Below are 13680 nucleotides of genomic sequence, written 5' to 3' on the forward strand. Positions count from 1 at the left end.
GTCTGTCAGTTCTCAGGGCTCACATGGAGCCACTGCTCTCTTCAGGGCTGTCAGACAGGGACTTTTAACTTTGCAGGAGTTTCTGCTCCCTTTTGTTCAGCTATGCCCTACCCACAGAGGTGGAGTCTATAGAGGCAGTAGGCCTTGCTGTGCTGTGGTTGGCTCTGCCCAGTTCAAGCTTCCTGGCTGCTTTGTTTACCTACTCAAGCCTCAGCAATGGTGGACACCCCTCCCGCCACCAGGCTGCAACATCTCAGGTCAATGTTAGACTGCTGTGCTAGCAGTGAGGTAGGCTCCGCGTATGTGGGACCCACCGAGCCAGGCATGGGAGAGAATCTCCTGGTCTGCTGGTTGCTAAGACCATGGGAAAAGTGCAGTATTTGGGTGGGAGTGTCCCATTTTTCCAGGTACAGGCTGGCACAGCTTCCCTTGGCTAGGAAAGGGAAATCCCCCAACCCCATGTGCTTCCCGGGTGAGGCAACACACTGCCCTGCTTTAGCTTGCCCTCTATGGGCTGCACCCACTGTCCAACCAGTCACAATGAGATGAACCAGGTACCTCAGTTGCAGAAATCAGCTGTCTTCTGCATTAATCATGCTGAGAGATGCAGACCAGAGCTGTTCCTATTTGTCTATCTTGGAACAGACTGGCAAGCAGGTATTAAGATGGGAATATTTTAATTAAGGTAAGGGGAGAGGAGCAAAGAGATAGGGCAGCTATATAGCACACCAGATGGGGGCAGCAGATATTACTATGAATTGATGAGCTTCCTAAATTCTGTAAATTTACTATTTTTTCCTCTAAAGTTAATTCTGAGGTTGACATTCTCAACAGTATCACCATTTTTATTATCTTTATCATTTCCAGCCTTCATATCTGAATATAGCATAGTAGTTTTTAAAGGAATTTTTCTTTCTTTCTTTTTTTTTTTGAGATGGGATCTTGCTCTGTTGCCCAGGCTGGAGTGCAGCAGCACAATCATGCCTCACTGCATCCTTGACCTTCTAGGCTCAAGTGATCCTCCCAGCTCAGCCTTGCATGTAGCTGGGGCCACAGACATGCACCACTGCTCCTGGCATTTTTTTTTTTTTCCTATTTATAGAGACAGAGTTTCATTATGCTGCTCATGTTGATCTCAAAGTCTTGAGCTCAAGTGATCCTCCCCTTCAGCCTCCCAAGGTCCTGGGATTACAGGAGTAAGCCACAACACCCACCGTAAAGCAATTTCTTATACATTATCATGGTGTTTCTACTCCAGGAGGATAGAAATCAATATTTTTATAGTATAGAGACGTTAAAATATGGGTTTCTCAGTCTAACAGCCATGTAAAGTTTCAGAATCTCTGCTCTGTCCCTTACTAGCTATATGACCTTGAGCTTATCTTCTCTAAATTTCAGATGCTTCAGCTTTTAAAAGATGATATTTATATAGCAGTATTATGAAGAGTAAATGAAATGGTATATGTAATGTGCTTGGTACAATACCTATATTGTAATAAGAACTAAAAAAAAAAAAAAAAAAAAAAAAGCCTGGTATTACTATTTTTTCCATTCTTTCCAGTTGACAGGCAAATAAACCAAGTCTTCAAAATGTGAAAGATCTGCCCAAATACACAAATGGGGTAGGTAATAAAATAAGATTATGTGCTTTTACTTTGACTTCAGAATTCTACCATTATTCTTTAATATGCATACCAATTGATTCACTATCTTTAGTGCAAGGGGAAAAAAAGAGCAAAATTATATTAAAGGATGGAATATTTTTCTATGAGAATTATACTATTATTCCCAAGTGGAAAGTAATCTGAAATAAATCTTTATGAGAGACATCAGTCTTTATATCTTTACTGTAAATATTCTCCAGAAATCAAAGCCTTCTAGAATAACTGTATATTCTTGGAAATATGAGACAAGCCAGACAGTCCCATTTTGAATCAGTGGTTTTTGAAATGCTTGAGAAGCCACAAAACAGAAAAGGATTTCTAAGTATGAAGAGGGAAATGTGACTAGTACATAGAAACCATACATTCGATTTACTGTACAGAGGAAAATGTTAAAGAAGCTAACTTTGTGATTTGAATTGACTCTATTTGTTCATTTCAGTGAAGCCATTCAAAAAGTAATAGTCCCTTATAATGAAAATAGAAAAACAGCATGAATAGGTGAGATACAGAATGTGCATTAAAAAGGGAAAGGAGAAGCTCTGAGTTTGTTAAAAATGAATAATATTTTCATAAAATTTTAGAGGTAGAGATAACTTTAGAGGTGTTAGCCCATTATTTTCCTTTTAGAGATGAGGAAATGGACAATCAGAAAGCTTTAATGCCATTTTAAAGTCCATACAGTTAGGTAGGGGCAAGCCCAAGTTCAGACATTCTGATTCTTGTACCATTATTTTGCATTTTTCAACAGAGATTTCTCTTTCCAACTGCTTATCTGTTAACTTTGAATACAAGCTGTAAAAACTCAGTAGATTCTGGTAACTTTTTCATGGATTTTGAAAAGTTTAGTGAATATTTGTTGGGATCTGGCTCCAAAGATGACACCACATGCATCGAATATCCAAATATTTTCTTGTTTCTAACAAATAAAAACAATTGTAATAACAATTTCAAGTCTATTTGAAAGCACATACACAATATTTAGAAGACCACCAGTGCAGACTAGCAGAGTATAAAACACAGAATTTAAAATTCCAAGACAGTCAGCACCATGGTACTTAATGGCAGCAGTTAATTCCATTGCCACTTGAATCCGTTTACCCAGTCTTTTCTTCTGCATAAAGTAATAGTGGAATTGGTGATGGGTCTGTATCTAAATGTTGTCTATACCCTCCCAGGGATGGGTGAGGAATAACTGAGAAAATAGATATGGGGAGAATTGAGCAATGAAGTTCTCTTCTCCCATCACCTCCAAAGTCCAAGTCCCCATGATGCTTCATTTGGCTCTCTACTCATTATTCTTCCTCCTTCCCCTTATTGTGTCCCTGTAGCTAGAGTCATTATTTACATATTCACATGTGACCATGCCTCATCTTGGTAAAAACCATTTAGACGTTCCTGTTGTTTTTCCAATTACGCATCTACTACTCTTACTACCTATAACTTTTTATCATTTGATCAACATGTGGCTAAATTTTTCTAATTGTTTAGGTCTCAACTCAAATATTTCTCCCACCACCCAACTACCCACTGTACCCTATAGCAGACATTATCTGTCCCATAGCCTGTTGTATTTTCTATATCACTTTGTACTGTCTTATATTATCTTATTTAATTCTAAATTTACACATATTTTACCTTTCCCCCACAGCAAAGTATAATGCTTCATGAAGCAAGAAACTTTCTATGTTTTTATAGTTATATTCTTTATACCAAAATATGTCTCTCAGATAATAGGGAGCTCAATAATATTGATTGCAAGAGTGAATACATTAATACATGTTTGAGGTACCTGAACCTGCCCTCTCCTTCCAGTTTCTTTTTGGGATATTTAATTTATAATTCTGCAATGTTTTAGAGCCTTAATTGACTTACTTTAATAATTGTAGCAGTCTGATGAATAGTTGCCTAAGGAGAACTTTCTTTCCATAGGCACTATATATGTGGAGAGGAAATTGAGACAGCAATGTGGTTTAACTACCTTCTGCAATCTCCCTGATTACATAATTACCAACTCCTTGGGTTTTCCATTCTGTTAAATTTATTTCCTTTTGTAACATCTACTGGCAATTAGAAAAAAGGACAATTTTAATTAAGATCATATATATAAGGAAATGCAGAAAATAGGAAAGAGTGAGTGGGATTTAATTGCTGTAACTCCATCTTCAGTTAGATAATCCATAGCTATAGTGTCCTTTGGAATTCTGGACTCTGAGTTTATTAGTTTCCTGCGGTTGCTGTGACAAATAACCACAAACTAGGTGGCTTAAAACAACAGAAATGTATTTCCTCACTGTTCTTGAGGCCAGAAATCAAAAATCATGGGATAGTCAGGGATGTACTCCCTTTGGAGGCTCTAGAAGAGAATATAGTTTTTACTTCTTCCAGGTTCTGATGACTGTTGGCATTTTCTGACTTGTGGCTGCATCTCTGTACTTCATCTTTGCATTACACTTCTCTCTCTCTTTCTCTCTTCTTCTGTCTGTAAGATTTCTCTGCCTTTCATTTATTTATTTAGAGACAGAGTCTCACTTTGTCACCCAGGCTGGAGTGCAGTGGTATGATCTCGGTTCACTGCAACCTCTGCCTCCTGGGTTCAAGAGCTTCTCCTGCCTCAGCCTCCTGAGTAGCTTAGATTACAGGTGCCCACCACCACACCTTGCTAATTTTTTGTATTTTTAGTAGAGATGGGGTTTCCCCATGTTGGCCAGGCTGGTCTCGAACTCCTGACCTCAAGTGATCTGCCAGCCTCAGCCTCCCAAAATCCTGGGATTATAAGTGTGAGCCACTGCTCCCAGCTCTCTACCTTCTTTTTTAAAGGAATACACATGATAACATTTAAGACCAACTCAGAAAATCCAGGATAACTTCCTCATCTCATGATCTTTTAGCTTAATTATTTATAGCTACAAAAAAAATTGACTAGATAAGGTAACACAACAGCCACATGTTCCAGGGAAGCAGAACCGACATTTTTTATGTCTGTCATTCAAACCACTGTATGCAGTTAGGAGGAATGTTGTTATAAGTCTACTAGACCCCTTCATGATAGATGAACGTTCACAATTGCCTTGCCAGTAGGTGGCCTTTCAATATCTGTTTCAAATTTCCAGGTACAGGGTGCTCAGTACCTCCCCAACAATTTTCTCTGTTCATTCTTATTGTTAAAAAATAAATAAATTCCCAACAATGAGGCAGATCTCCCCAATGTCTCTCTCCCAGTTCAGTCCTAATCACATGTAGCCTTTGCTATGTATCTACTGTTACCCAGATCCAGTCGTCAATTTAGTCAGGGCTGCAAGAACCTAAGGAGACTAAGTATCATATGAAGATAAAATCTGAAAAGTTTCTGGAAGCCAATATGGCAAGTAAGTTTGCCCTGACTATTCTCTGTTGGACTAAAGTGGCTAGGTTTCTGGTTTGGTTTCTGTAGCTGGGACTAGAGCCCAATCTCAACTCTAGTTTATCAAGATAAGATCCTGACACCTCTCTGAGTTTGTTCTTTAATCTTCTCCAGATTGAATGTTGTTTTCCATATCTACCTTCCCATATACTTCTTAGCTGTTGACTTGGATCCTATTCTGAATGGACAAATCAGTTGGAGGTATCCACTTTTGCTATGCTACCTGTTTTAACTAGCAGATTGACCACCTTCAGTACCAGAGTGACCCTGGAACAAGTAGGACAGCCTTCTATGCTTTTTCCATGCTAGGATACAGCCTAGGGCTAATTTCCCCAGCCTTGTCCATTCACTTATTTCATCAAATTTATTTTAGCTAATCCTCATACTGTTTGAAGGAGATGCTTTTATTATTTCCATTTTACAGATGACATACCTAAGGCACAAGGAGGTATAACTTGCTTTAGTTGACATGGCCAGCAAGGGGAAAAGACCAGTTGCCTTGAGTCCAGACTTAGCCAAATTATGATTTCTACCCTCTGAAGCTATAAAGAAGTCTCAACTTTCTTCTGTATGGAAGTCCATCTCTTAAATATATTCCCATGCTTTTCCTTCTCCAGGTTAAACAAGTCCTAGAAACTCTTCATCTTGGAATATGTTTTCTATCTCTTTCTTTTCTTCCTTCTTTCCTATTTTTAAAAAATTACCCATAACACAAATTATCATTCTCAACCTCTCTCACTTTTTCTACCCCTCTTTCTTCCCTCCTCCCTTGCTCAAACAAGGCCTTGCCTGTCCCTAACTCTGATGCCTCAGATCTGTCTAAGCACATAACCAAATCATATCCCCAGATATCCTTGTATATCTATCATTTCCTCAGGGCTTGGAAAAGCCACTTTTCTTCCCTTTAGAGAGGTATCAAATTTGGTTACCATTATTTTTTTGCTACTTAAAGCCATTGATAGGATGTTCGACTCTTTACACTTCTTTAGCAGAAGTGTAATATCATAATAGCACTGCAGAGCATGTCAAACTGGACATATTTCAGGCTGAATGAATTTTGAGGCAGCATTCAATGTGAACTGTTATCCATCTTCTGTAGCAATATTTCTCTTTTCTTACAGAAACCCCAATCTTTTTTCTTCATAGCTCTTTTTATATCTCCTCTAATTAACATAATGTCATTCTAATCACTTTGATGAAATTAGTGTGTTTGGTATTTCTATATCTTTTTGTATGATTGAAAAATAATCTTCACTTTGCTTGAGTTTTTTTTTTAAGAAAACATCTTAAATCAATAGAGTTTTTTTTTAATCCCGTCATTAAAATATTTCAAGTAGGTCTTAGAAATCACCTGGCATCTTGTTTCTGAAGCTGGACAACTCTTAGGTCTTATTCGTCAGACTGCTGAACTATTCCTTTTTCGGAGACATAGATAGTATCCAAAAAGTTTCTGATATTCTTGTTTTTAACTGTTACAGCTTACTCAATCAAAGTAGCTGAATTTGAAACAAGTCCAATGTCATTTACTTCAAGGATTAACTCATCTTTCTGGGATTGAGATACTGAACAAGCAGCACCTGACCTCTGCAGATGTATTTTTCACCCAAGAAATTTCTAATTCAACCAGATCCCCTTTGTCATGGGTAATGACATTGATGGAGAAGTGAGCACACATGGACCTCATGTTGCAATGGAAGCCCAGGGCAACCCCCTTGCTCATGTTCTATTAATGACTACAAAGAGTTCAAACAATAGTCAGTTCCTTTGTATTTCCCCACTATTTGCCAACCCAGAGCCTCTTCTTTGTCTTTCCAAGGAGACTGAGATCTACATTGATGTGGTTGAAGTTCCTCTGCAGGGTCTCTCTGGGGCCCTTCACAATATTTGTTTGTCCCTTCAGAGTGATGTTGACATTTTCTGGAATGTCGACAGTCTGCTGAGAATGTCTTTATTCTCGCGGTAGATGCAGCAAGGAGCTACTTCACTTGATTTTTAAGAAAGGTTCTTTCTTAAACCAAAAAAAACAAGTGTCACAGTTCTTTCACAGCCCTCAAAGGAACCTAATATAATTAGAGACCTATAAAAGTCAGTAGTCCTGATATAAGATGTATTGAGAAGAAAAAGAAGGCTAGAGACAGATGAAAAGGGCATGTAACTGAATTTGTCTGTGTTCAGATCTGTTGTATCCCCAGTCCAAACTCTAGTCTATTATGTCCAACATGATTCAGAAGTGTAACAGTCATCTCAAATATAACTGACCTCTTGATTAGTCCCCATGCCCCCATGACAGGACTGTTACTCTTTCAGTGTTCTCCTTCTAGTGATGGGGATATTTTTCTTCTAGTTGCCCAAACAGAAAAATTGAAGACATCTTAACTCTCCTCTTCTTCTTACACCACATATACAATCTGCTCATAAATTCTTCATACTCTATCTTTAACTATATCCTGGATTTAAGCACTTCTTATTGCCTTCACTGCAACAACCCTCGTCCCTTCTACCACAATCTTACCTAGATTATTGCAGATGTCTCTTAATTGGTATCTCTGTTTCCATCATTGATCTTCCACAATTTATTGTCTACATAGTAACAGTACACTTAAGTCATACTGTGTCATGTCTATGCTTAAAACCAGTAGCCTCCCATTACACACAAAGTAATTTCCAAATCCGTTAACATGGTGTATAAAACCTTAGTTTATTTGATCTTCAGATAGTTCATTGTTCTCATTTTTACTATTTCTCCCTCTTTCACTATACTTCAGATTCCACAGCCACTTTGCTCTTTTGAGAAACTCAAACATTTGAGATACACTGCCTCTTAGGGTCTTTGCGTGTGCTGCTGCTTTAAAATGTTCTTTTTTTTTTTTTTTTTGAGATGGATTCTTGCTCTGTCACCCAGGCTGGAGTGTTATGGTGCGATCTCAGCTCGCTGTGGCCTCTGCCTCCTGGTTTCCAGTGATTCTCCTGCCTCAGCCTCCTGGGTAGCTGGGATTACAAGTGCCTGCCAGCACACGTGGATAATTTTTGTATTTTTAGTAGAGAGAGGGTTTTACCATGTCGGCCAGGCTGGTCTGGAACTCCTGACCTCAGGTGATCTACATGCCTTGGCCTCCTGAAGTGCTGGGATTACAGGCGTGAGCCACTGCGCCCGGCCCATAAAATGTTCTTGTGCCCATATGAGTATGGCTCATATATAGTCATGAATCCTCTCACACTCTGCTGAGGCTACTCCATCAACCAGGGACCTTCCATGACTGTCTTACTGAAACTAATAAGCCTTATTACTCTCTATGCATAGACATTGCTTCTTTTTTTCATGGCATTTACCACCACCAGACCTATTGCCCATTGATATTCGTTTGTTTTGTTTTCCATCTCCCCCATGAAGGTAAGAATGAGGTATGTTTTATGTTCCATTGGCTTCCCAGTTCCTGGAATAGTGCTTGGCACATGTTAGGTACACAATGTATTTTCTTCCAGTGAATGAATGAAAACATAGCAAGCCTTTATGGAGACCACGGTTTGAAATTAGAGTAAAGTAGGGTGAGAACAAGTTATAGAATCAGGGAGAACTTGAGTCTGAATCTTTTTCTGGTTCTGCCCACCTTAATTTTGGCAAGTTGGTTAACTCCTATATGGATAACATATAGAATAACATATGTGGATAATATATGTACGTGAGAGAGATAGAGAGACAGTGACACATATAAATTACTTGGCACAGCATATGGTCCCCGGAACTCAATAAAGGTCACTTTCTGACCCTTCCTGTTAGGCCCTTCCTTCTCTAAGCCTCCCACCCACCTTGCCTGGATGATGTCTTGGCTGTTGTCTTGAAGGACTTCCTTGCTATCAGAAAGGACTCAGTTGAGACCCATAAGGCTCCCATCACTAAGATAATTGGGGTGTCTGTGCCTGTGCTTGTTTGTAAGCTTGGCTTGTTACAACCTGTAGATGTGTTTTTCGACAGATGTTTGACATCATTTGTCTTTCAGCACAGACAGTACCTTGATTTGTGGTGCAATGTACATTCAGGTTGAAAACTGCCATCTAAATTAGTGCTGCATGAGGCAGTTTACCCAGAGCCTCATGCTGCTACTGCTAAAGGACGACTCAAATCCTCTAGCTGTGTGTGGGAGGGAACATGGCAGTTCAGTTTAAATACCTCTGCAGATGCACTAAGTTCTGAAAGACACATTCTCTGCAGCGCAGTGTTTCTGTGCTGTCATTTTGTCTATTCAGTCTCAGCTGCAGTCTAACAGAGAGGGGAAGAGGTGGCCTGTGTTCTGAATCAATACGTTGTATTGTCAGCATAATGGTTAAGAGGTTGACTTCTGAACACAGACTGCCTACACTGAAATGCTGACTTCGCAACTCCTTAGCTATATGGCCTGGGCAATCCAACAGCCTCAATTTCCTCATCTGTAATATTGGGATGATCCATAATAGTACTCATCTTTTTGAGTCATTGTGAGAATTAATTAATATCTTTCAAGTAAATCACTTAGAACATTTTCTGGAAAGTTATAAGTTTTAATATTAAGTACAGATGATTATCATTATGCATTGAATAAGGTGGAAGAGGAGCAGTAGTACAAAGATTAATCAGAAACGGCCACTTAATAAACCTGGTTGAACCCCCTAATAAAGACAGGCATGTAACTAACTCTAATACAGAGCAACGTGAAAACAGAAACAAAATGTACTTAAGCAAGTGGGTTACAGGGGAAGGAAGAATTCACTGGAGGCTGAGAATGGAAGTGAGGCATGTATAGTAAGGAAGGAGCTGATTTACTTGTGATCTAGAAACTGAATCCTATTTAAATAGAAGTAAGCAATATTTGACACTAAGGAAAGGCACAGGCATGATTAAAACTATTTATCTTAATGTGAGAAACTTTGAGTTCAGAGTCCTTTTATCACATGTCTTTCAGCTTTTAAGTGAGGAAATAGTATTCACATTGGCCAAAGTCGATGAGCAAGGCATCACGGAGCCTTTATTATGCACCAGGAGCAAAGCAATTAACTTTTCACCCTATCCTAAGCTTCCCAGAAAGGGAGTTCCTGTCTCCATTTTACAGATGAGAAAACAGAACTCGGGTGGGATAGGTAAATTAAACTTCCCTTAGCTAGTAGAATCTGGCTGTAAACCCAGATTTACATTGTTATAGATTCTACATTCTTTCTACACTGTCATGCTACCTGCTAATAGATGCTGAAATTTATTCTTTCTGAATGAATGCAGAATGAATGAATGATTCATTCTTCTGAATGAATCACTAAGAGGCATTCCTGAATCCCTCTTGGTGATTAGCTCTATGTGACACACCTTTCTTCATGCCACAGCACACATAAAAGATGGTAATATTTGTCAGGCATGCTGAGGAAACTAGATGAGGTTGTCCTCGGCATCTGGCTGCCCTAAGCCTTGCCTGGACTGAGGAAATAAAGCATCTAAAAATATCTTTGATCTTGGTACACTTACATGTTATACACCTGGGCTAGAGGAGGATGACCCATTAACTCAACCCTATTAGCTGCTCCTGCCCCTGTCAGTTTCTCTGGGTTTCACTCAACCACAGAAGAGATGGCACAAGGAGATCAGTGGCACAAAGAGCCCCACCACGAGTCCTGCTTAGGAAGCCACCGGCAATTCTCCTTTGCCACATGATTGAAAGCTGTGTGCAGAATGCATTTCAGAAAACGAGCATCCTCTCCAACACCATTCCTCATTTTCACTGTGCCATGAAACACCATATGTATTTATATCACACGAGTGGCAATGTTTAAAAGAAAAACCTTTTAAGTCAGTTTTCACATTATTCCAAATGATGGGATAAGATCATTTTGTTTCTCTCTTAGGGATAGGAAGGAAGTTTTTTTTTTTTTTTAATTTCTTCCCAGCCATCCAAAGGATCTGGTGTTCCACACCTGTGACAAGTATCCTTTAAGATGTGCAGTGTCTGGGACACATCTGGTTAGATCGGCAGTTCTTGTATAACTGGACTTAAAATGGTGTGGGTTTCTCCTTCCTGACTGAACAAACTTAGCATCCCTCCCACCTTCAATTTGAGTGTATTTATAATCCTGTATCCAGCTGCATCTGGGAATCATTTCATTGTCTGCTTCCTGAACCTGTTTGTGTCGTCAGGGCTATTCTGTAGGGTCAGCCCTGTACTTTGACTTTGAATCCAATTGTTTGTCTTGGACACATTTATACTTCAAACTGAGCCTTATGTGCTGGGCCTTCTTTCATTCCAAACTGGGAGTTCTATTTTGTTCCATGACCTTCAGACCTCTACAGACATGCCAACATACACACTTGTATGCCAAGCAAGGTTCCTTGACAACCAGCCTGGGCAGAGCTCCAGGTCTCCTGCTTACCTGGGTGAGTAACACAGGAAGTAGCAGGGGGTACAATGCAGAGAGGACAAGAATAGCTTCAGTAGTGGCAGCTGGGAAGAAATTGTGGGAGGCAAGTGGGTTGATTCCCTATATATTACAGTTTCTGACTCGGAAAGCAAAGATAAGTTAACTTTTATGTGACATGTTATAGTTTTTGCAATGCTTCTTACATCCTGCTATCTGTTTTTAACTCAAAGAAGTGGGTTTTGTATCCATATGTTGGGCCTTCAAGAAGAACACTTTCTTTATTGCACTGATTCTGTTAATTTTAAGTACCAACCATTGGCTACAGTCCTTCAAAAGGCCAGCTTTTTAGAAGCATTAGTATTGCCTTATGCATTATCATATGCTTCCAGAAGGGGATTTGTTTCCTAAGCCAAGAGAATTCAGAGACTTCAGCTCCACTCATTGAGGTGGCAATATGGCAAATTCAAGTTACAGGAGAGGATGAAAAGATATTGTGGTGATAGCTGAGGGATGGAAAGGAACGAAGAGCCCAAAAGGAGTATGAAAGAGTGAAAGTGCAGTTTAATTGGAAAGTGAATGGGAAAAGTGCAGAAAATACTTTGGTGTTCTTGTCAAAAAGCTCGACAGTGGGTTTAATTAAATGTATTTATTAATAAGGGGCATACAAAGGGAGCAAATGTCTGGGATTATAGTTTATAACATATAACAATATGGAATTAGAAATTTCAGTATTTCAATATCCAGAATGACTAATGATTTGGTAAGTGGCAGAGTTCTTGCAGAGAGAAAAGAAATACTAGCCATGTTGGAAGGCCATTCTCACACACACTTTCTGAGTAAAGAGAAAGAATAAGACAGGGATTTACAGGAACATAAACCACTGCTCTCTGCAGTCTATGTCTCACAGGAGAATCTGTGAAGTAGAGAAGGCAGGAGTAGGGGTGGAGAGGAGATTCATCGTTATCAGTTATATTTGGCTACAGGCTAAAAACCGTAAGCTTGTAGTCTCATTAAGAGAGTCTCTCCATTCACTTAACTCTTCACCACTTCGGAAATAGAATATAGTTTTGCGAGAATACATTTTATAGTTTTCTATTCTCCATGAATTCACATACACACACACATGCGCGCACACACACACACACCACACAACATATACAGATTACAAACAAACACACCACACACACAAAACGCATACATACCACACACATCACACATATATTTACACATACACACCACACACTGCACACACACGCCACACACACTACACACACCACAGGCACACATTACACATATCACACGCACCACATACACCACACATGCACCACATATGCACCACACACAGACCACATGCCACATACCACACACACACACACCCCCCACACGTACACCACGTACCACATACACACATCAAACACCACACACCACACACACAAACGTTCTTTTTGCGCACATAGACATCTGTAGATACCCTCCTGTCACTGGAGGGAGAACTTTCAATCTCTAGACTCTCTTACCTCTCACCTTGATTCAAGATGAGAAAAAACAGGCACTTCAATACCCCCCAAATCTTAGACTTGTTAGAACTGGGAAGAATGTGTAAAAGGTAGATCCAAGTTAAAATTAGAATACCTAACCCAGTTAACTCGTCATAAACACATGACCCCACTGTGTGAAGAGGCAAAGGGAGTTCTGGGCTCTCAGAATAACTACTAAGAAGTGCCAATTTCTTACAGTGCCCTTTTTCTCCCACATTTAAATCTCCATAAACTTCACACATTCCCTATCATCCTTGGATGTCCAGTTTTTGAAACTTTTTCAGTGTGTCCTCCGGAATTAACATTCTATCAGCAGCAGAATTGCCTATATTCTCAGATTGTTTTCTGAGCATTTTCTTCATCTTTCCCCTGTCATCCTCTTCAGTGTGGCTATTTTTTTCCCACAACTCCTCAACCACCAGTCCTGGAGGAAGGGCAGCTATCTTCCTTCTCTCCACGTAAGCTTCCAGAGCTTTCTTCTAAAAGCCCTAGCTTGAAATCTCATATCACCATTTTATGTCATCTACTTACCACTCCTCAGTAGTATTCTTGCTTATCAATCTTTGAGTTACTTCTCTTGATATATAAATGATATTTGTTATTGATTCAATGTTTCTTTCTCTATCACAACTCTACTCTTAATTCTTGGCAATTTCAATGTATATGAAAATAATCTTTCCAGTCGTTCTTGGCCTCAATTCCT

At 39.5% G+C, this 13680-nt stretch overlaps 2 long non-coding RNA genes and 1 pseudogene across 2 annotated transcripts in view; 1 reads left to right on the forward strand and 2 right to left on the reverse strand.

The window, feature by feature from the left end:
- The window catches only part of LOC134740332 (uncharacterized), a 200168-nt gene that overhangs the window by 172104 nt on the left and 14384 nt on the right, over nt 1-13680 (forward strand). The window contains exon 6 of the long non-coding RNA XR_010127725.1: nt 1562-1622. This is a non-coding gene — a long non-coding RNA (uncharacterized LOC134740332). The remainder of the gene's footprint in view (nt 1-1561; nt 1623-13680) is intronic.
- Nucleotides 1-13680, reverse strand: part of LOC134740333 (uncharacterized) — an 89478-nt gene that overhangs the window by 27913 nt on the left and 47885 nt on the right. The gene's annotated exons all lie outside the window — the stretch shown is intronic.
- On the reverse strand, nt 6454-7341 carry LOC129008605 (large ribosomal subunit protein uL6-like; annotated as a pseudogene).

Source organism: Pongo pygmaeus, chromosome 9, assembly GCF_028885625.2.
Source record: "Pongo pygmaeus isolate AG05252 chromosome 9, NHGRI_mPonPyg2-v2.0_pri, whole genome shotgun sequence".
Lineage (NCBI taxonomy): Eukaryota > Metazoa > Chordata > Mammalia > Primates > Hominidae > Pongo > Pongo pygmaeus.